At 33.9% G+C, this 21216-nt stretch overlaps 1 protein-coding gene across 2 annotated transcripts in view; it reads left to right on the top strand.

Annotated features, from left to right (window-relative positions):
- The first annotated feature begins 8691 nt into the window (after window positions 1-8691).
- Window positions 8692-21216, top strand: part of Triqk (triple QxxK/R motif containing) — an 89644-nt gene continuing 77119 nt past the window's right edge. For both annotated transcript variants that reach the window (XM_003479962.5, XM_013143717.3), the window contains exons 1-2: window positions 8692-8817; window positions 15338-15496. The gene's annotated coding sequence lies outside the window, so the exon portion shown is untranslated. The remainder of the gene's footprint in view (window positions 8818-15337; window positions 15497-21216) is intronic.

The raw sequence follows: 21216 nt of genomic DNA, 5'->3' as shown, positions 1-21216 counted from the left end.
CCACTTTGAGTCTTGCAGAACTGCCACACACGATGGAGCTTCTGTGAGGCACCATGAACTTATATGCAAGCAGGATAACTGGTGTCATGTGCCTCTTGTGCCATTGCCCTTGACTAAACGACATAGTCCACTCTCCTATTAAACTTCATTTTCAAAAGACAAATTCAAAGAGAAAATTAAAAATTTCAAGATAGCAAGAGTAGCACAGATGGGGACCTTCTAAGTGTGTTGCTATTATATCATGAAGCTGGACCTGAGCAAACAGTCCTGACCCCTTTAAAGATCAGGTACAAGTTTGGGCAGTTGTTAAGGGGTTACATAATTTTCTATCTGGTGAGCTTGACCTTTTCCACGCATTGGTTTCACATTTCCATTTCCTTTGTCTAAACATAGAAGATGACATTGCCACTATCCTAGCAAAGATCATGACATGTGTTATAGAATGTAGAAAAGTCTTGGTTTGCAATGACCCACTGAAGGCCTGTGTACTGGCAGTCATGGCCTGACCACCAGCCATGGCTTCACCTGCACCCGGTGGGATAGCGATTTTAAAATAGAAAAAAAATTATTAGTGTAATTCACCGCATGATAGAATAAAGTTGCAAAGCCTTACAATCATTTCAAAATGATTGTGTTAGAAAATTTGATAGCGCTAATATTCATCTATGAACTTTTTGAAAGGTCTTTGAAAATTATAGACAAAAGGGAACTTCCTTAGCCTAGTAGAAAATAACTTTAAAGATTCGGTTGAGAGATACTTAATGATAAATGTTTAAACCATTCCCTTTGAGAATAAAAAATAGATAAGACTACCTGCCATCACTACTTTTACTGTGTTATAAACTATACTATAAAAATGAAATTTAAAACACTGAAAAGGAAAAAAAACCCCAAAACTGTCATTATAGAGGACATGGCTATAGAAAATAAAATAAGAGTTTATCAGAATTATAAAAATACAAAATAAAAATTGAGATATTAATGTTGACTTCTGTTTTATCCTATAGTAGAATTGGTGAGAAAAGACTAGCTCTGCCACCTAAACTACTCAACAAGATACACGGTGAAGCATATTTTAGGCATTGGATAAGAATCAGTACATGACTAAGATCCCTAAGGGAAGGGAAACATTGGATATAAACCTCATGCTTGATGTTTCTCTCAGGAACCAAATTCCTGATCACACCATAAAGAACTAAAAGCACATCAGCGCCACCAGGACACATTTCATAGTCCAAGGGTATACAATGGTTATACTTTGTAGGGAAGAATATTGGAGAGAAGAAAGATGGACATATAAGTGTCCCAAAAGTCTGTTTGGGAGTTCCCAACAAATCCATGACTGTAATAAGAGATATAAAAAGGTTACTAATGGTTAGTTTCCATAAAACTAGAAGATAAATAGGGATATTAGAAATCAACTTGGACTGGGATATAAAATTCTAGCCCAGACAGCAGAAAGAGATCATAGAAACATGCCATATATAAAATTGAGACATTGGGAAGGCCACAGATTGGGCCTTCACCTTACAAGTCTACTTTTAACATATACTACTTATACATATACTAGTCTTAAGTCTACTTTTAACATATACTATATTTACTGTATACTAATAAGCATAAATATACTCTTAGCATATACCAACAAAATTTAAAACCAATCATTGACAAACAGAAGGGGAAATAGAGTTTGCCAGTGAGGACAGCCTATAAAGAAGAAATTGGGAAATACCCCAGTACATCCACAAATCCACTTTAACAAAGCATAAAGTCAAGTCTCTAGAAATGCAATGTGACTAAGCAAAACTGGCATTGCAGCTAGGAAAAAGAATCAGTTTTCAGCAAAATGTACCATGATCAAGTCTCTACAGCATAGCCACAATGTCCTGTGCCATGGTGTGGTTGTTGTGTTAGAGAATTGACCCTCAATTTTTTGATACAGATATGGTGAGGAACCTTTAAGAGGTGAGGCCTGATGAGAGGTCTATAGATTAATTTTAGGCTTCTCCTCCCAAAGGAATGTGGGACTTTAATCATGCTGGCCTCTGTCTTGAGATGCGATCTCTGATTTCATATGTGCTGTGCCGTGATGCTGTTCTCATTAGTAGCTTACCAGTCTCCAAAACAATCAGGCTGTCCAGTCTTGAACTTCCAGTATAACAAAATATGAGCTAAATAAACTCTGTTTTGGACTTAGCTGGCCTCATATATTTTATTACAATAGTAGAAAATGGAATGATATAGCCATTATAAATTAAAAACTTACCAGGCATGTAAAGAAAAAGAAAAATTTAACAAGAATCAAAAATGCCAGGTAATATAATAAAACCTCAAGAAGGCATAGATGTTTTATACTAGGCAAAATGTTTAAAACAATTACTATTAGCATGTCCAAAAACTTGAAGGGAAATATAATCTTGGTAGGAAAAAGTTGTCTGGGTAAAGAGTAAGATATATAACCCACATTTAAATGGAAATTCTAAAAATTCTACAGTAATGAATTGAAATTTTCACTGATAAGTTTAAAAGCTGATTAAAGGGAGATGAAATGGGCATTTAATTTGAAGAATAGAAGAGTGTACACTTTAAAAAAACACATGGGTAATACAATTATCATTCATATACCTGAGATTACAGAAGAATTATGATGGATCGGAAACATCATTTGAAAAAAAATCATAGACGAACTTTCCAATTGGCATAAAGCATTTATTTATAAATTCAAGTAACACAGCAAAATCAAAGTAGAATAAACGATATATCTAACTACGTGGTAATGAAAATTCTCAAAACCTAAGATGAAGTCTTAAAGACAGATGCAAAAAGATCACACAGGTTACAAATAAAGGAACCTCAAGATAAATAATACTTAAGCTCTCTTGGAAACATGGAAGCAAAAAGACACTACATAGTATATTTAAAAATGGTCACAAAAAATGACTTTCAACCCACAATGCAAAGTAACCTTAAGAGAGGGTTAAGACATTTTTCAGACAAATAAAATCTAAGGGAAAATATCAGCAACATGTGTGAACTATAAAAATGACAATTTTGTAGTAAGAAAGGGTATGATACCAATGGAAATGTAGGAAGGAACAATATCTACCAGAAACAGTAAGTACGAACAAATGTAAATAATTATCAATTTTCTCAAAGAAAGCTGATCATTTAATGAAGAATGACTGCATTTTAAATTGAGGATGTACAATTTGAAACAAATAATAACACAAGAAGAGAATGACAGTATGTCCCCAATTTACAAACAAGTTCCATTCCAGGAGAACATTCGCAAGTGGGATTCATTCCTAAGTCTGGCAAAGTGAGTCTTGTATACTTTTGACATAAATATACAATGTAAAGCATAAGAACATCAAATGCAAGGGCAATTTGTACCTGTGAAGTTTATAAATGGAATGTTTGCAAATTGGGGGTTCACTGTATGCTACTATAAGTTGCTTACATTTCTAAACTGTGTGTGAATTGTGAAACTGTGAACTCTAGCCGTGAGTGTTGAAGTTGAGAGAAAACTGAGGGGTAAAGAAGGCGTAGAAGGGGATCACTCTCAGTAGTGTAACAGGAAATGGATAGAACACTGATATATCCTAGCAATTAGAGATATGCAAAGTTTAACCACACAGTAACTCGACATAAAATAAACATAGCTAAAAAGTCATTAGAGGCTGTTATTTTCTAAAAATGAAGCTAAGGGAGACTAAACCAAACTGAAAAAGGAAATGATAAACAGAAGAAAATAATGGAATTTAAAAATAAAAAATACATAGAAAAATGAAACATATAGAATAACTCTAACCTTCCACATGAATAATTACCTTAAGTATAAATGAAATAAACATTTAGATAGCAAAGTAAAACTGTCAGGTTAGAAAAAAAGCGAAGTCAACAATATGTTCTCCACAAGAAATAGGTTGAAATACAATGACAGATAGCTTAAAATAAATATGATCTGATAGATACAGTAAGCCCAAGAATCTTAGTCTAACTTTATAAATACCAGGAAAGTACATATTGAGATAAATAATATTGCTAGAGATTAAAAAGAAAACAAAAATTTCATAATGATAAAGGTTTTGATTCATTAGGAAGCCATAGCAATCTTAAATGTATGTTTCTAATAGCAAGATGTCAAAATAAATTAAATAAGAATTAACATAATTAGAAATATAAAGAAATGCAAGGGCATGGTTGGAGATTTAACACTTATTTTTCAATAATGATAGAATGCGCTAAAAACATCAATAGAATATAGACTATAACAGACATCCATAGCATACTATGTTCAACAATTGAAAAGATATATTTTTTTAAGTACACAGGTAAGCAGCATCAAGATAAACTATGCTGAATTATAAATCTCAATAATTTTCAAAATGTTGAAAATATTGAAAATGTTTCCTAACTACAGTATAATTACATTAAAATTTAATAATGATAAAATACTAGAAATCTCTCAAGTACTTGGAAACTAAACCTGTAATTCTAAATATACAACCCAATGATAAAAGAAAAATGTAAAGAAAGAAATTTAAATATCTGAAGTGAATTCAAGTACTACAGTACGTATGAAAATTTGTAGAATGTAATGAAAGCAGTTCTTAGAGCTAACTTTCTAAATGTCTTATGTAAGTAAAGAATAAACTTAAATCACTACATTTTTCTAATTTACAGAAATAGCAAGATAAGACAATTAAATCAGTGGCTAAAATAATAATGAAGAATATAAAACAATGAAATAAAAACCAAATAAGTGATTAAAACCAAATTTGATTTTCTAAAAGGATTAATGCATTTGAATCTCATAAAGCTTTCTGTGAGAACGGCAACTAGTACAATATTTTGGGAAAACAATTTGGCATTTTATTTTTCCTTAAAGTATAGACATGCTCTGCAAACTTTTGTGATTTTCTATTAATTATAAACCACAGAGAAAATCTGGCAAATCTGCACCAGGAAGTTCATGTGTTTATAATACTATTTGCTACAGAAGAAATCAGTAAGAGTGTGTCACAGGAGAACAGATATATGAAGTATGATGTATACAAACAGTAGAATATTTGCAAACAAATTACTCAGAGCTAGGCACAACTATCCATTCAATCAAAAAACTCTTTGTACAAGTATCATAAGTGTCTAACCACCTATAATAAGGAGAGCTGGAGATTTTGAGAGAAACTGGAGGGTAATATAAAGGAGCATAAGGAAACTGCTCTTAGAAAGGTTACATTAAACAGATATCGTGTTTATGAATCTTAGCAATAATACTGAATGACAGAAGTATCTCCCAGATCATTCACATGTCCCAGTTTTGACCCGTGGCCATGAAAAGCTCCTATGCAAACCTGCAGCTGCTGGTATGAAGATTGTGCAGGGAAGGAAGCAGCTAAAATCAAAGCACTTTGAATTACTGAGTCACTCTAGAGACATTAGGATGGGGGAAAATGCTCCCTGTAAATTACTATGTGAACCATCATGATTTCAGAAATGTTTTTAAGCTATTGATATATAGTCAATGTTTAATAAACCGAACAACAGTCAATGTAAACATTTTCAACTGGCTACATGATGTCTTTTATAAACATGTCATTTGTTAAAGAAAAGCTGGCAGTTACATGTTTAAAATTGTATCTTCAAAATATTTGCACTTTTGTGACACAAAAAAATTCTGTTTTTATATCTTTAGAATATATCACATACAGTAATTTTTTCTAGATTTCAGAGACAGTCTTGCTTTTGGTCATTGAAATGACAATCATTTTTATAATCCATTTCATAATGTAGGTAAATATATTCCATGAAGTACATTTCATATGTGTACTATGTAGCTATAATTTCAAGTATTTTACAAGTCAGTGGAAATTATTTTTATGGTTCATTAATTTTTTGATTTTTAAAAAAGAAGCTTTTATTTGAAATAGCAAATTCATTTTCCGGTTTTTATTAAGTGGTTTAAATGTAGTACTTTAAGTAAAAACTGTGACTTTCAAGCATGCACTTTGGGGATCACAGAGAATACCATATATATTCAAATGAGAAATCATTTCTTTAAATAATTTCAATAAACTTTACCCTAAATATTTCTATGATTTTTTTCCTAGGTGATTATAAAGACATATCAAATAGTTAATTATAGCTGCTTAGAGGGAATAAGTTTTATAATTCAGCTATTAAAATTTAAAAGATTTTTGAACAAGATTAATTGCATGCTATATTTATCACTTTAATATATTTAATAGACTGTATTTTATCATAATCATAATTTTTAGAGATAAACTTCATAATTACTAAAAGAAGTATGTGTAATGAATAAAATTGCTTTTCTCTAATTTCATTATGTATACATTCATATTGGCCAAAGGTGCTGGTATGTATCATTACTAGATTCTAGTATATATTTTAACTTGATACAAATAAAACTCAAATAAAATGTGTCATACATTGTAAAGCAATAAACATATTCTAACATATATGTGAATATTTTAATTTTACACTAAGCCGTTAACTTCTTGTTCAGTATCTCCAAATGTACGTCTGTATTGGTTTTATTTATTCTTCATAATTTTTTCTAATATATATCTGTACCTGTGGAGGAACTTCAAAGTATGCATATTCTAAAGTTTTAAGCAGAACCATGTGGTGCAAAATAAGTAACTGAGGTGTGGTTGGCATGAAATTCTCCTATTCCAAATGTGAGGAGTATTGAAAACTAATTAGAAATGGAGCTCAAAAGTGAGCCACATTTGCATGCCTGCTTGGTGGTAGTTATAGTCATACTGGGTAAGTTGGCATCTCACCATTTATAAAATGTTTGTGGAATAACTAGAACAAGGACATCTTGTAAGGATATGCTTATAGTAACAAATTCAATGATAGAAACTCATCATTTGCTGCTTTCATCTTATTTCCTCATAGTGCATATCATTTTAAAATTCATTCCTGTGCATTTGTAGCACAGTATTTCTACCATGCATGCAACTAGATATCAAGGTGTAGAGTTTCAGAAATTTGAATAAATGCTTCAAACATCTGGAGCTATACATATCTGGAATATACAGCTGTGTTTATTTCAATGCTTACATATTTACATGCATATAATACATTTACTTAAATGCATGATACTTTATATGTGTAAGGCTACCCAGACAAATGCATTTGCTATACTTACCTGAGCACTCATTTGAAAAAGTATTCAGATAAATTTGCCATGTTTATTTAAACCTAAAAGTGCTTATTTATATAATATACTTATTAATACACAGTCAACTTTTTCTCTGCATACTAAAGCCAAATATTTTCAAGATTAAAGAAACCTAAGTCATACAATCAAAGGAGTCTTGTATAGTTATTCATAGGTAGCAGTCTTTCAGCAGAATTTGATTATTCGGCAAGGCAGGAACATAAAAATTGTTTGTAACTGGCAGGTGTTTCTTTTATTCCAACAACTTTATCACAACATGATATGCACGTTTGAAGAATTTCAAAACATGTGCCCAGGGGTCTTATTGGTTACATTCTTACTGTTACTATTTCTGACAACATATACACTTCTTGATCTTGGTTTAACGTAGAAAAAAAAAATTTCCTCAATTTAAAGCCAAATCCATGAAAATTCTGGCTGAGAGAATTTATATAATCTTACACAACTGTACCTTTATTTCTGGGAGACAAACTGGAGACAGGAAAATAATTTGAGAGGGCAGAAAATAAAATTACGTTTTGGATTTAACTCCTGGCTCTATCCTGAGAGATTTCGGAACATTCTGGTTAGTCTATTTACACTCCTTTCACTTTTTTCTTCTTTCCCGCCTTTTTTCCATTCCCTTTTTCTCTCCCTCCTCCCTTCCTTATTTTGTATGCAATTTTTTTTTACGAGCTTTTCAAAGATGATGGGCTAGCCAGGGAAAGGGGACTTAATATTTCAAGAAGAACATTGAACTGAAAGTTGCACAGATTTTTAAAGGAATTTTAAATTCAGCTTAAAAATGACTACAGACATGTTTGTTGAATGCTTAAATAGATGTATCCTTTCCTAGTTTGTGTTTCATTATTCATAAGCTGAGATTCATATCTTAACATCTTAGCTGATTTTCCAAGGATTATATAAGCATCACGTACACAGAATTCAATTATCATGTGACTTCCAAATAATAACATCTTCATATTTCATTTCTATTTTGTAGATGTGAAAAGTAACCGAAATGGCCTCCAGAGCGAACAACTAAATAATATTTTATATATATAAGACTAAATAATATTTATTTATTAATCACCTTCTGTAAGCTGATTTGCTCCTGTTAAATTTAATACTATGAATAAACATTTTTTTTGCTGCTTGAATCTGTCATCTGCACGTTGTTTTCAGTTGAGACTTTCAATTTGGGAAACTAGAGAATGGATTTCAAACACTAATTGTGTATGTTGGATATGTATGCATCAATAGTCAAAATAACATTTATTGCGTTTCAAATTTTTAATCAAGTTACAGGTCTTTTAATTTCTACAGTCACCTTGCTGGACAATATCAGAGTTTAGGACTTGAGTCAAAATGAAGCAGAATGCCACTGGGCCAGCGCTTTTGCGCCCCAGCTCCGCGCAGAGGCGGGAGAGTAATCAACCAATCAGAGAGTATATTTATGGTTGGCCCCGCCCCGCTGTCCTGACCACGCCCCTTTCATACCGCCCTTGGGGAAGGGGGGTGTGCATCTGACTCGTACCGCCCCTGCCTCTGAGTGACAGGACCGTGGACAGCAACATTCCCAGCCGGACACGAAGTTTGTCGGCCCTTGCCTTGGTTGAACTGAGGTGTGTGCGTGTGTCTGGCGAGGGCGAGGGAACTAGGGCGACCTGCGCAGACATCTTGGGGTGCTAAACTGAAAACGCGCGAATCTCCTTAAGGAGCCCCCGGAGCGCTAGGGAGCGCACCAGTCCGCCCCTGGGAGGGGCTTCGGGGCGGTCTGGGTGGAGGGAGGCTCCGCCAGAGGAACCGGGGCTCGGAAACTCCGCAGGTGCAGTGATCACTTAGGGGCTCCCAGCTCGGCGCAGGCCCTAGTCTTGGGGCTGTGGGGTAGTGGCCGGCCCAGGTGGGCCGCAGAGTGGGCGCGGCCTCCGCGTTGCTAAGGAACGCTAGGTTCCCGCCCAGCCAGCGTGTCAGGCGCCAGTCTGGGGCAGGAGCCTTAGACCCGCCCACTCCGCTAAAGCTTCCTCTGGGCGAGGGATTGGCTCCCTTGTACTGTCAGTTAACTTGGGCTCTTTAGTTACTGCATATTCTTCTCTCAGCTAGTCTGCGTTTCACCCTCTGACCTTTCTTTCCTGTGTTACTGCTCTTCACTATTTTTTGTTTCTATTTATTAATGGTAAAGTACTAATAGACCAAAAATATTTGCAGAGAAGAGTGAATTTATTGGTGGTGTGGTGGTGGAGGAATAAGATTCCCTTTCCTTAGTGCTTGGCGAATCCCTGAACCTGCGAGATGTTTGTGTCCACGTGGATGACTAGTAAGAGAAGGCTGGGAGATCTGGTCTTTTACTTTTGGAGTTCTTTTTCTTTTTGCTGCCCTTTCCTGTTTGAGCTCAATGCACTTCCTCAGGAAGTGAGGGCAATTCATTACTGGAGAAACTCCAATATGTATGATACTCCTTTCAGTCCCTACTTGCCAAACCTTCAAACTTTCCCCCTCCTGGGTGCATATTTAATAATCAACTAAGACATTTAACTATCAACATGGAATATATATATATATATATATATATATATATATATAATTTTTTTGTAAGGGGACTTGAACTCACTACCACACACTTGCCAGGCAGGTGGCTGTGCTGCTGAGCTATATCCCTGAACCCCACAGATAAATATTTCAAATCTATCCCTTGGTTCACTCATATCATTTGGCCCCAAATCATACACGAGAGCAAACATTCCAGCGAGAAAACACAGGCCAAAAGGCTACTTGGACTTCCCTGTGCAAGGTTTACAGTGTAAATCCTCAGGAAGGAAGCTTGTGCTGCTTATTAACCCTCTGCAGTGCTGGGCTACACATCAGGAAACTGGGAAGACTAGTTGTCCTTGGACAAGATCCCTCAACACTCTTTCTAGTCTGTAAAGTGGGGCTCCTAGTATGTGCCCTTCTTCCTGAAAAGGAAGAATAGTTAATTTCAAAGTACAGTTAAAATAGTGATCTGCACAGGTACAGAATGTTATAGATTACACTTTTTAATCCTTCTGTCTATATTATCTGAACTTGTAAAAGCATTGCTCAGTTTATTTTCAAGTTTTCTTTTTCTTTCTCTTCTTCCTTCTTCTCCTCCTCTTCTTTTTCTTCCTTTTGATTTTAAAAACGAATAAATCCATTCACCTAGCCATTGTTGATTCAGTGTTGGTTCTGACTGGGCAACACTTGAAATGTTTCATGTGGCATTCTTGTTCTTTAACATCACTAGTTTTCTGTTTGTTTGTTTGTTTGTTTGTTGTTAGTATGTATTTAGCCTTGAAGGATTAGGAAACCTGTTTCTAATCCAATAATGACTTTTTTTTGGTGTCATATACAATTTTGAGAAGTTAAAAGAAGCCACTTAGTATCTTAGCAAAGGCACAATTCAGAGTCTTAAGTTGGTGCCAGATTAAAAACACTTGTTTTTCAACTTCTTTAGAGATGGAAAAGTTACTATTTGCCCTGTGCTTCATCCCAGAGACATTTAATATACGTCTTCATTTGGAGCTGGGTTTTTGTCTTTCTCTAATGCCTCACACCATAGTTTACAGTTCAGGGTCATCCTTACCACATCTAATTTTTAACAGTTAATGAACAGGAACTACCAAAGTGCAATAACTTATTGCTCTGTCTCAAAACTATATAAGCTGTATTTCATTCCAAATGTCCTTGAAGCAGGTTCTGATCTCTATGCAAGTAAAAGGAGAATTTACTATTTTAGGAAAATACTAAATTATATTTTTGAGATAAACATGAAATATATAATTTTCTCATCTATAAAAGTCTGTTTTGCACAAAGAAAGCAGTACCATTATCTGATTCCTAGGACTGTTTTTCAGTTTAAGTGAAAAATCTTGTACTGTAATTTTTGGTAACTATAAAATTATTGCAATTATTTCACTGTGACGCATTTTCTGATTTCTGCATTCAAATAGAGGTCATTATTTTCTTTGCTTACATTACCAATGAAAGATGGGATTGGCTGTAGATACTCAGTATGTTATTGAATAAAGAAAATTTGAAGAGGGAACCATCTATTTCTTTTATAATAAACAGACGAATAGCGAGGTGTGGTGGAGCATGACTTGTAAGACCAGCACTTGGGAGGGCGGCTGAGGCAGGAGGGTCGCTGTGAGTTGCAGGCAAGCCAGGGCTACAAAGTGCATTCAAAGCCAGCCTGAACCGCATAGTGAAACCCTGTCTCAAAAAGACAAATAAAGACATGAGTATATAGGAGCCCATTTTTTGCCTTAGCACTTGCAATTTAAATTCTAGTATTTTACTCTCCCACTTTTTGCTCCTCAATCTCTCTTCATTTCTCACAGAAAAAACAAACAAAAATGGATTAGGAAGAGCATTACAATGGATTTAGAGACTTTAGTCGCCTGGTATTATTAGCACTATCCTTTTTGTTTTGAGTTGTAAACAGACACTTGGACTTTACAATGTAAATTTGTTACTAACAGATTGTTGATTTCTATTAATAAACTTTAGATAGGAGACCAAAAAGTGAGTTCTCCTGCTTCCTACTCCCCTTTACTTTTTCACACCTTTCTTTTCCACAACCTAGACTTTAATCTAGTTAGGAAAAAAAAAAATTTCAGCTTGCAGAACAGATTCATTTTTCCAGAATTACTATTGTGTATGGTCCAAGGTAGTTCTATCACTGGACTAATGTAGACCTGTTGATTTAATAAGTCACAATTCAGATAACACCTGTTGGGAAGCTATGAACAAGGAATGAGATATTAGGCCAAAACTGTTAACTAGTGTTCTGATTTTCCCTCGTGGGTGATACCTCTGGGAGATTTGAAATATATGGGAGTATTTTTAAGTTATTACAATACCTTTCCTGTAGATATTACTGGCTTTGAGCACATTGAATTGTAAGGAGGCAAAATATTGGGTAATGTAGAGATCCACACCCCTTCTGAAGTATTTTCTTTTCTCACTTCAGTAGCACAAGGCATCTCTAACAAGAGGCACTGCTCCAGTGGAAATTACTCTACGTAGGAACATGAAACTAGATTATATTTCTCCTAGTTATCATGCACTTGTGCCCTTATTTTTTATTTCAATAGGTTTGGCTCTTTGAAGGTCTTTAAAAATATGGCTTAAAATACAATCTTTTTGGTATTTGTAAGTGAAATAGGCATGTATCCATGAAAAAGAAATGGTTTCTTCATAATTTTGAAATATTAAAAAACAATAGAAAGATAAATATTTCATACCCATATGACTAGCAAACTGTTTTGTTAAATCATAATATAAAGGTGATTCTGTAAATGATGAATGCTTTTAAATTTCATGGCTTTTAAGCTACTGACTATGGAAAATAGTAACAAGAAAAAAGTAGGTTAGTTTTTCTATAATATTATTATGTGGTGACATAATTGTAAAAATAGCATGCTGGTTAGACTAAACAACTTACAATTTTAACAAAGACAAAAGAAAGATTATCTAATTCAAAGAACATGTGTTTTTGCATACTTTGAATATTAAAAATACTCAGACATCGTAATGTTTAAAATGATAAATTATGTAGGTACCTGAGGCAAGGTCCTAATTTTAGGTGCCATCTTGTAACTACAGAAGCTGAAAGGTGCCCTGAATGGAATGTTTTAGACTTGGATCTAGAGCTAAACTTTAATGGGTTTTATAACATTTCCAGTCATCAAGTTCCTTATCTATGTAGAATGTGTTGATTTGTGTTTCTTTACCATTTTTTGAACCTTATGTTTAAAAAATCATAATACATTCCTCTTATGGTGATTTAAATAGCACTAAATTTCTTTGTGCAAGGATACATCATTTTTAAGGGTGTTTCTTAGTTACTGTTCTCATTGCTACAACAGTCTACCCAACTGCAACAAATTAAAGGAGGAAATGTTTTATTTTGCTGACAGTTTGTAGAGGTTTCAAACCATATTCAGTTGGTTCCAAATCCCAGTGGCATGGTAGAAGGTCTTCACACAGGAGGAACAGTTTATGGCATGATAGGCAGAAGCAAACCTGCTTTCTTTCTGTCCCTTTATATTCCATTCATGTCACAACCTATTAACTGGTGCCACCCATGTCCAAAGTGGAATATCCATTATCCACACCCTTAATCCCAGTATCACACCCTTAATACATACTCAGATACTCTAGGCCAGCCACTTGTGAGTGCAGAGGTTTGAACATCCAGACACAAACCATATCAGAGTGGGTATTTATAATCAGTTTCTTTGATTCTGTTTTGTCTGTTTCTAGGCCAGTGGTCGCAAACCTATGGCATTTGTGCTATTTGTTTATCTTTTAAGACAAAAGGTACTAATGTACGATTTTTTTTTTTCTAAACTAAAACCGTGGTATTTAGGCTTAATTGCTGTGTTGGTGCTTTGCTATAAATTAGTGGGTTTGGGATTACAAATTGAGCATTTGCTTCTAAAGTGTTTGCTATCACTGTCATAGGAGGTCTTCTTTGTTTTCCATTCTTCCACACCTGTCTGTTCTAAAAACATACTTGGAAAACTTTGGACAGAGTTGAAATTATCTGTAATGCTTGCTTTAAATGCCTAAGTATTTTGGATAAATTTAGCATTTGAAAATAAATCAAATAGAATGAAACATCCCCCCAAATCAAGTAAATAGAAACCAGCAGAAGACTCACAGGCACATGTATGAAAATCTCAACAGAATTTTCAGGTAAAGCACATTTTAGTGAATTCTTTCATTGCTAGCACTGTCAAGAATACATGGTCTCTGTGAACAAGAGAGAATTCCATTTAAGTGAATGAAGTGACATAGTGATAAATTAACAATAGGAATATGATAAAGGATAACAAAAAGATAAAGAAATTGAAAATACAAGAGCAAATTTTTTTATTTTGTATTTTCTTTGACATTACTATAAATTTAGGGGCTTGAAACAACAGTTTTTTGTTTTGTTTTTAATTCTATAGTTTAGAGCAATCTGACTTAGTCCTTGGGCATAAATCAAGGTACTGGTGTGACTGCATTCCCTAGGGAGAGAAGGGTTCCTTGCCTTTCCAGTTTTTAGAGGTTACTCATATTCTGTAGTCTATGGTCTTCTTTTTTCACCTTCAAAGCCAGCAACATTCTCACCATTCTTCTGTATTCTGTTTCCTTGGGCATCCACTTTTTAAAGACATATTTAGATAATCCAGGTAAATCTTTATGTTTGATGGTTCTTATTTAATCACTCAGCAAAGTCCCTCCAGCCACATAAGGTAATTTATTCACAGGTTCTGAGAATTAGTATTTAAACAAGCTATTTTTAATGATCTTCTTATGATTACTAAACTTTGTATTCTCAAATACTTGGGGTTAAATTTTGTGCTGGTATTATTACCGAACAGCAGTTTGGAACTATTTAAATTTCATACTGTTATCCATTTGAGCTCAATTGCGATGTAAAACTGAAGAAAAATTCAGTGTTTGGCACATCTTATGTATTTGGTAAATATTTATTGAATAAAGTTGAATAAATTAATGCATTTATTAATTGATTATGGTTCTTTGTTAATTTTTAGTGGGTGTTTAGAAAGTTATATACTTACTTAAAAGTTGATGATTGAGTAAATACAATAGTTTTTGTAAGTCCTAAAGTGATAAAACAGAAAATAATTTCAAATTAGATTTTCTTTATTTATATTTACATCTACAACACAGTGGAGACACTTTCTGCTACTTCTTAGATAAACTTTTGGAACATGTTGGTTAACGTAAATTTTAGTAGATTTTTCTATTACACAAGTTCTCAGAGTCCTTATTGTGGGATTAAGCCTAAGGAAAATGGGCATAAAGTATAGTATTTCCCAAATACATATATACTTACATATAAAATTATATTCTATATACACTACCATATACAATGTATATCATATGCAATATTACAGGCATATATATATGTGCTATAGATCAAACCTAGGGCCTAATGCATGCTAGGTAAGAGCTCTGTCACTGAGATTTTCCAAGTATATTCCAAATTTGAAAACTTTGGGCCAAGAACCTTTTAGAAATGCTTTCACTATAACTCTATTTTGTAGACAATTAAGGAACTGAAGATCTCCCATTTAATATTTCCATGTACTCTATTTTGAATTCCAGTAGCAGCAACAACCAGGAATATTCTTTCTGGCATCTGGAAATGAATATGCCAGGAATGCAAGCCCAGCTGCTTTGGTGAAGTACTTGGTTTTGGAAACATCTTCCCCCTTGGCAGCTCCCCAAGGTTCAGACTTGGCAGCATCAAGGACACAACGCAAGGTGTGTTTATTTGATTTAACATTTAGTAAAAGGTGTTTTGATTTTGATTTATTTTCTTTCTTTCTTTTTTTCTTGTTTTGAGTTGTTTGCTCCTGGCATTGAGCTTGGATTCTGAACATAGTTCATATGGGAGCCAATATTACAATGAGGAAATGCTTTTACTTGTATTTGTTGTGTGGTATTTGGAAAAATCCATATAAATGAAGCAAGATTCATAGAGCTATAAGGCTTTATCTGATTTGTTTTTGAAATCATTTTGTACTATGGTCTACTAAGGTTCCTGGCTACATGAGATACTTAAGCTTTCTTGATACCTGGCCTACTATTATACTTTAGTACATTAATAATATTTTGTTAATTCTATCTTATCTATCTGTCTGTCTGTATTTTTCACTCATAATTACTCAAACATGGAAGAAATCAGGATATCCTTCAGAGATAAATGGACAGGTAAACTGTGGCATGTCCAGAAAACATAATGTAATTAACTCTAAAAGACACACACAAAAAAATGGAAGAAGCTTAAATATATATTACTAGTTGAAAAAAAAACAGTATGAAAAGGCTATACATTATATAATTCCCACTATAGGATCTTCTGAAGAAAGAAAAACTCTGAGGTTGGTGAGAGGCAGAAGCTGGAGGCAGGGACATGACAAACAACTCAAACACAAGGGACTTACAAAGTTGTAAGATTTTCTGTATGATACTGTATTGGTAGTTTCAGTTCATTAGTGATTTTTCCAAATCCATCAACGATAGCACACCACAGTGAACCCTAAAGTAAACCATGGATTTTGAATGACAAAGTGTTCCTGTAGCTTTGTCACTGCAGTGACTGTGCTTCTCTGGTGGGAGTGCTGGTAAGGCGGGGCTGTACATGTGTTGGGGCAGGAGGTGTATGGGGAATTTCTCTCCATTTTTCTCTGAAAGTTTTACAACTGTAAAATTTTAAAAAGAGTATAAAAATGAACTAGTTACTGGATAATTAACCAGTTTTAGAAAAATTTCCTGTAGTATGAAATAATTGGGATTTTATTATATTAACTAAGATTATTATCCAGGGGCTAGATTGTATCTCATCAATCTTCTTAAGGAAACAGCATAAACAAAAAATTTTTTTAAATGTGTATTTTAAAATCATTGCTGAATTACAAACAATTTAAAAAAAATCACTGAACTTCCCACAGCAATTTTGCAGTAAAATGTGTTATCAGTTTTTTTTAAGTGCATAATATTGTCCAGCAGTCCTGGTATATCTCCCGGTTGTCTGAGCCCTTCCAACTCGCTCATCTTCCCTCAGATCTCCCATCTATCTTCATTACACTCTGGATACAGGGGCCCGTTTCCAAATTACAACAGAAATATAGGTTATCAGGTAAGGATCACTCACTTTGCAAACGTGTTAATTCACTCTCTCACCAACACATGCACATTTTCAGACAGAAACAGTCTATATCAGAATCTCAACTTGTATCTCAGGGCAAGGAGTACCCTGCCTCCTGACACAGTATCACTTGTGCTTATGAGGTTTTTCCCCCCCATGTACAATTTCTCTACTTTTCTAGTTTTTATTCTCATCCTTTTTGTCTGACCTGTGAATTTTTCCAGTAGGCGTATTGGCACCTGCATTACTAAATTAGTATAATAACTCATTTTATTATTTTTAGTATTGTTTCCCTCAAATCGATCCTAAAACATTAATAGGGACTAATAGACGGATAGGATATAAACAGCATAGATACTTTGGACAAAGCGATGATCTGTGTCACAAGCAGGACACAGAATGATGAGCAATTTAAAGATTGTGAGTTTCTTTTTTGTAGAAGTTTTCATTTGGTATTTTCAGAAGGTGTTTGATGCAAAAATGAAACTACATATAAGAGGAGACTCAAGTAATGGATGACTGGGGGAGTGGAGATGTTCCATAGTCCCACTCCTAGCTCTCAGCTTTTTGTGTGAGCTTATGCTTCTGGACTCTGAGATTCTAAAGTGTTCCTCAGTTTTTTCTTCCTTTTAGGTGGGACTGGATGACTACAGTGGTTTGAAATTGGGTATTTTCTTTCTTACTTTAAGAAGCCTAAAGGTGTTTCCCTTCTCTCAGTCCAGTTACACCCTGGTTAAATAATTTTTCCTGAGACAGACCTTGTTAAAAACAAAGTGCTCCCTATCTCTCCTCTCCTTCTGGAGGAAGCACATGTGAATTTTCTCTATACCCACTGCATGAATCTGGATAGTCTCCTTGAAATAAAACGCACAGAAATATGCTCCCCGCCCTTACCTGACTGGATACCCTAGGGGTTTTTAGTTCTCAGGCTTGTTTGCACTGAACCTCCAGCGACTCAGTTGCATTTTGAAGTTTCCTACTCTGTACTGGCTCCTCCAGTTTTTCTGCTCATGAGTCTTCTCTTTGTAAACTGTGATGCTCCACTTTGGGGGGCACAGATTTTTCCCATGTCCTCACCTTTCTCACTGATCGCGAAAGAGTTGTTTTCAATCTGTTCAACTTTTGATTTGCAGTAAGAATGTATGGTGATTTCTAAACTCCTCGCATGCAGAGATGAAAACAAGAAGTCAGTGATAGGAGTGTGCAGTAAAGCACGATGGTGCTGCAATAAACTTTGATTTTCAAAAAGAAAATAGAAAAGTTAATAGAAAATGTGTAATACTTTTATTAAAACTCATAGAAAGATTTTTTTTTTTTTTGGGAATCTGCTATAACTTACAGTATATTCTATAGTTGTGTTTCTTATTCCCTATTATATATCAGGTCCAAGATTGTTTTAAACATTGGGATGCTATATTTTTCATTGCAAAGTAAAGGTTTGAAGCTTCTATGACAGAACCATTTTTATCTAAAGACACACCACTGGTTCAGTCGAAGAAATTACATTGACCTCACCATGCATGTAGTGAAGGGATTAGAGAAAGTACAATTTATAAATGGTAAAATTCACCCAGAAGAGGTGATAAAGAACTGACCAAATGTTTACTTGAGAATATTATTATTTTAGCCAGGTAATTTGAGACCTCCCACAACAGTTAGATATTAAAATTAAGTGGTCAAACTGGACACTTTGAAAATGGAGACTATTGTACTGTATAAACCTTTGTGTTTAGAGGCATTTGATTTTATAGTCCAAATATTTTTGAATGTCCATTGCATATACATACTAAAAAGATGGAAGTCATATTCTCATCTATCCCAACTTTCAATGTTTATAAACAATAAAATAGGATACATAATTTGCATCTTGAAAGTGAAGCATCTTACTGATAACAACAGATCACCAGAAGATTCAATAATAGCCAAAACTGTGTACTTACATGTAATTAAATTATTCCTGGATTACTAAACTCTGAGACCATTCTTACATCCTATTAATGTTGCATAAAATGTAGCTCATTGATTTTTAATGAACATGACGTCAAGGTAAAGGTTTTTTTTTTTTGGTCTAAAGAGTAATTTAAACCCTCATGATGTAGTGATGTTTGTAATATTTATTGAGGTCTTACTATGTCAGAAGTACTATTTGATTTTCTTACTATGTCAGAAGTACTATTTTATATGAGTTATTTGTTTTATTCAACCACAACAACATAGCCATATAAAATAAGCTTTCCTTACAGTAGTCCATTTTTAAAATGGAAAATCTGTTTACTGTGGTCAACTGCTGAAAATTGACAAAACCAGAAACAACTTAAAGTAGGGAAGAGTTAAGTAACTCATATTCAAGCTCATATTCTTATTACAGATAGAGAGCTCATAGTAATATTTTAAAATTTAATACAGTCTAAATAAAGTTTATAGTAATCAAATGTCACATATAATGTTTTAAATTCCTAAAATTAGCCTGCAGAGAATATTTGTTACAAAATGTGCAGTAACTATGTGTAGGACACTACACTTACTGTTTGAAATTCGTTAGTATACGAAAGAAAGATCTCTGTTCTCTTGGTAGTACATTTTTGTAAGGGGAAATCAGAAAAACAATAGTCTATATTTAATACGGAACACTCATTTTAATACTTTTAAAACTATGTATAAGAGGTCTAAAGTAAAATTCAGGGTAACCTTTATGCTGTTACTCTGATAATCTAATTGTTCACATCATTTGGTAGTGTCTACACTGAATCATGAAAAGTATAAAATATTAAGTGCTGTAAATGTTACTTACTTTAAATAATTAATTTGAAATTAAATAATGTTGACCATTATTATGGAGAACTCTTTCCTTTTCCTCCCTCCTTATACACTGAAGATGCTGCATTCCAAAGAAGCAATTAAATGTCATTTGCCATTTGTAAAGGAACTTTGTTTTCTATAATTGCAGACATAGGTTGTCTATGGCTAAAACAGAAAGAAGGAGAATTTGACAAAGGTTCTATGATATATTCTTTCAGTTAAGAGGATAATTAAGTGCAGTCTTAGCACCTTAAAATAATTACAGATACAATTAAAGATTCAGTTTTTTAAAAGAGTGGAATATATTTATTGAGAGAAAGAAAGCTTCCATCTGGGAGAGAGACAGAAGGGGTCCAGAGCCGGTTGCCCAAGATTCAGTTTTTTTGTTTGCAATATATGGACTTGTCTTTAGGTGTACATAAGAAAAAGAAGAGAGAGAATAAATATCAACATAAAAATGAATTACCTCAGGGCCCCCTGAGTGCCTTTGTTTTAGGAGCTTTTCAGAATTCTACCAATGTAATCCAGGGAACTGACTAAATATTTACATATATTGTTAAAATAGAGGATGTCATTTTTCTCTGTCATGTGTTTCTTCTGCTTTCCTTCTTGCAATCTCAGTAGTACTCTACTGATATTCTTTTTTGTAAGGATGTCTAATACATCATTCTGAACCTCTATTTGATAGGCCAACTTGAATTAATTCTTTCTTATGAGAGTTTTAAAAAGGTAAATAATGAGTATGGTTTGTGGACTTCATTATTGAAGCAGTAGTGGTGTAGTACAGTTAAAATGTTCAATCTCAAGGTCATTACCGAAGAATGGAAAATGATTACACATGAAAGATGAAAAATCTTAAGATAAAATCCAAACTTGAATATAAAAAAATGCACTGTATTAAGAAAAGTATCAGCAAGATTATTACAGAGGATTAAAAGTTCAGTCCTTTAGGTAACTGATTTTTTTTTTTTTTTTTGAAGTGGAAAAGATAACATGGTAATATTGGGACAGGCTCTAAGAGGTGACAAAATGACATGTAATTTTAAAATTAACAGTAGGTAGTATTGCACATTAAGAAAAAATATGCCAAATCAGAAATGATTATGACCACTTATGTGAAAAAGTTGGAAAATAACATTTTCCCTTATTAATTGCTTTAGGCAGTTTATTCATGAAATAAAAATTGTTTACTTTCACAGAACCTAATTGTCTTATCTGAGCTAACCAGGGAAAATGTAAAGGCAACAGCTCAGAATAATTCCCAGACATTTTACTACATTCATTTTTAAGTGCTTTATTTGAAAGGGATGTCCTGGTTTATGATTTTCATATTTTTTTCCCTTTTAGAAAGAGGCAGATGGCATGAGAACTGGACTCCCTCATTTAAAGGGAATGTTGATATTTATAACCACGCTTATCTCCAGCAAGATTTGTTTTTTGCAGCTGTTCCAGGTTGGAAAAAAATATTATATTAAAGCTCTGGCTTATTTTTCTTTCCATATTTAGGGGGGAAATCTTCAAAATGTGAAAAAGT

The sequence above is a fragment of the Cavia porcellus genome, unplaced genomic scaffold, assembly GCF_034190915.1.
Source record: "Cavia porcellus strain 051 isolate PalLab524CR breed Dunkin Hartley unplaced genomic scaffold, mCavPor4.1 scaffold_10, whole genome shotgun sequence".
In the NCBI taxonomy this organism is placed as follows: Eukaryota; Metazoa; Chordata; class Mammalia; order Rodentia; family Caviidae; genus Cavia; species Cavia porcellus.
Note: the sequence above shows the minus strand (reverse complement) of the source record. Positions and strands in the feature narration are given on the sequence as shown.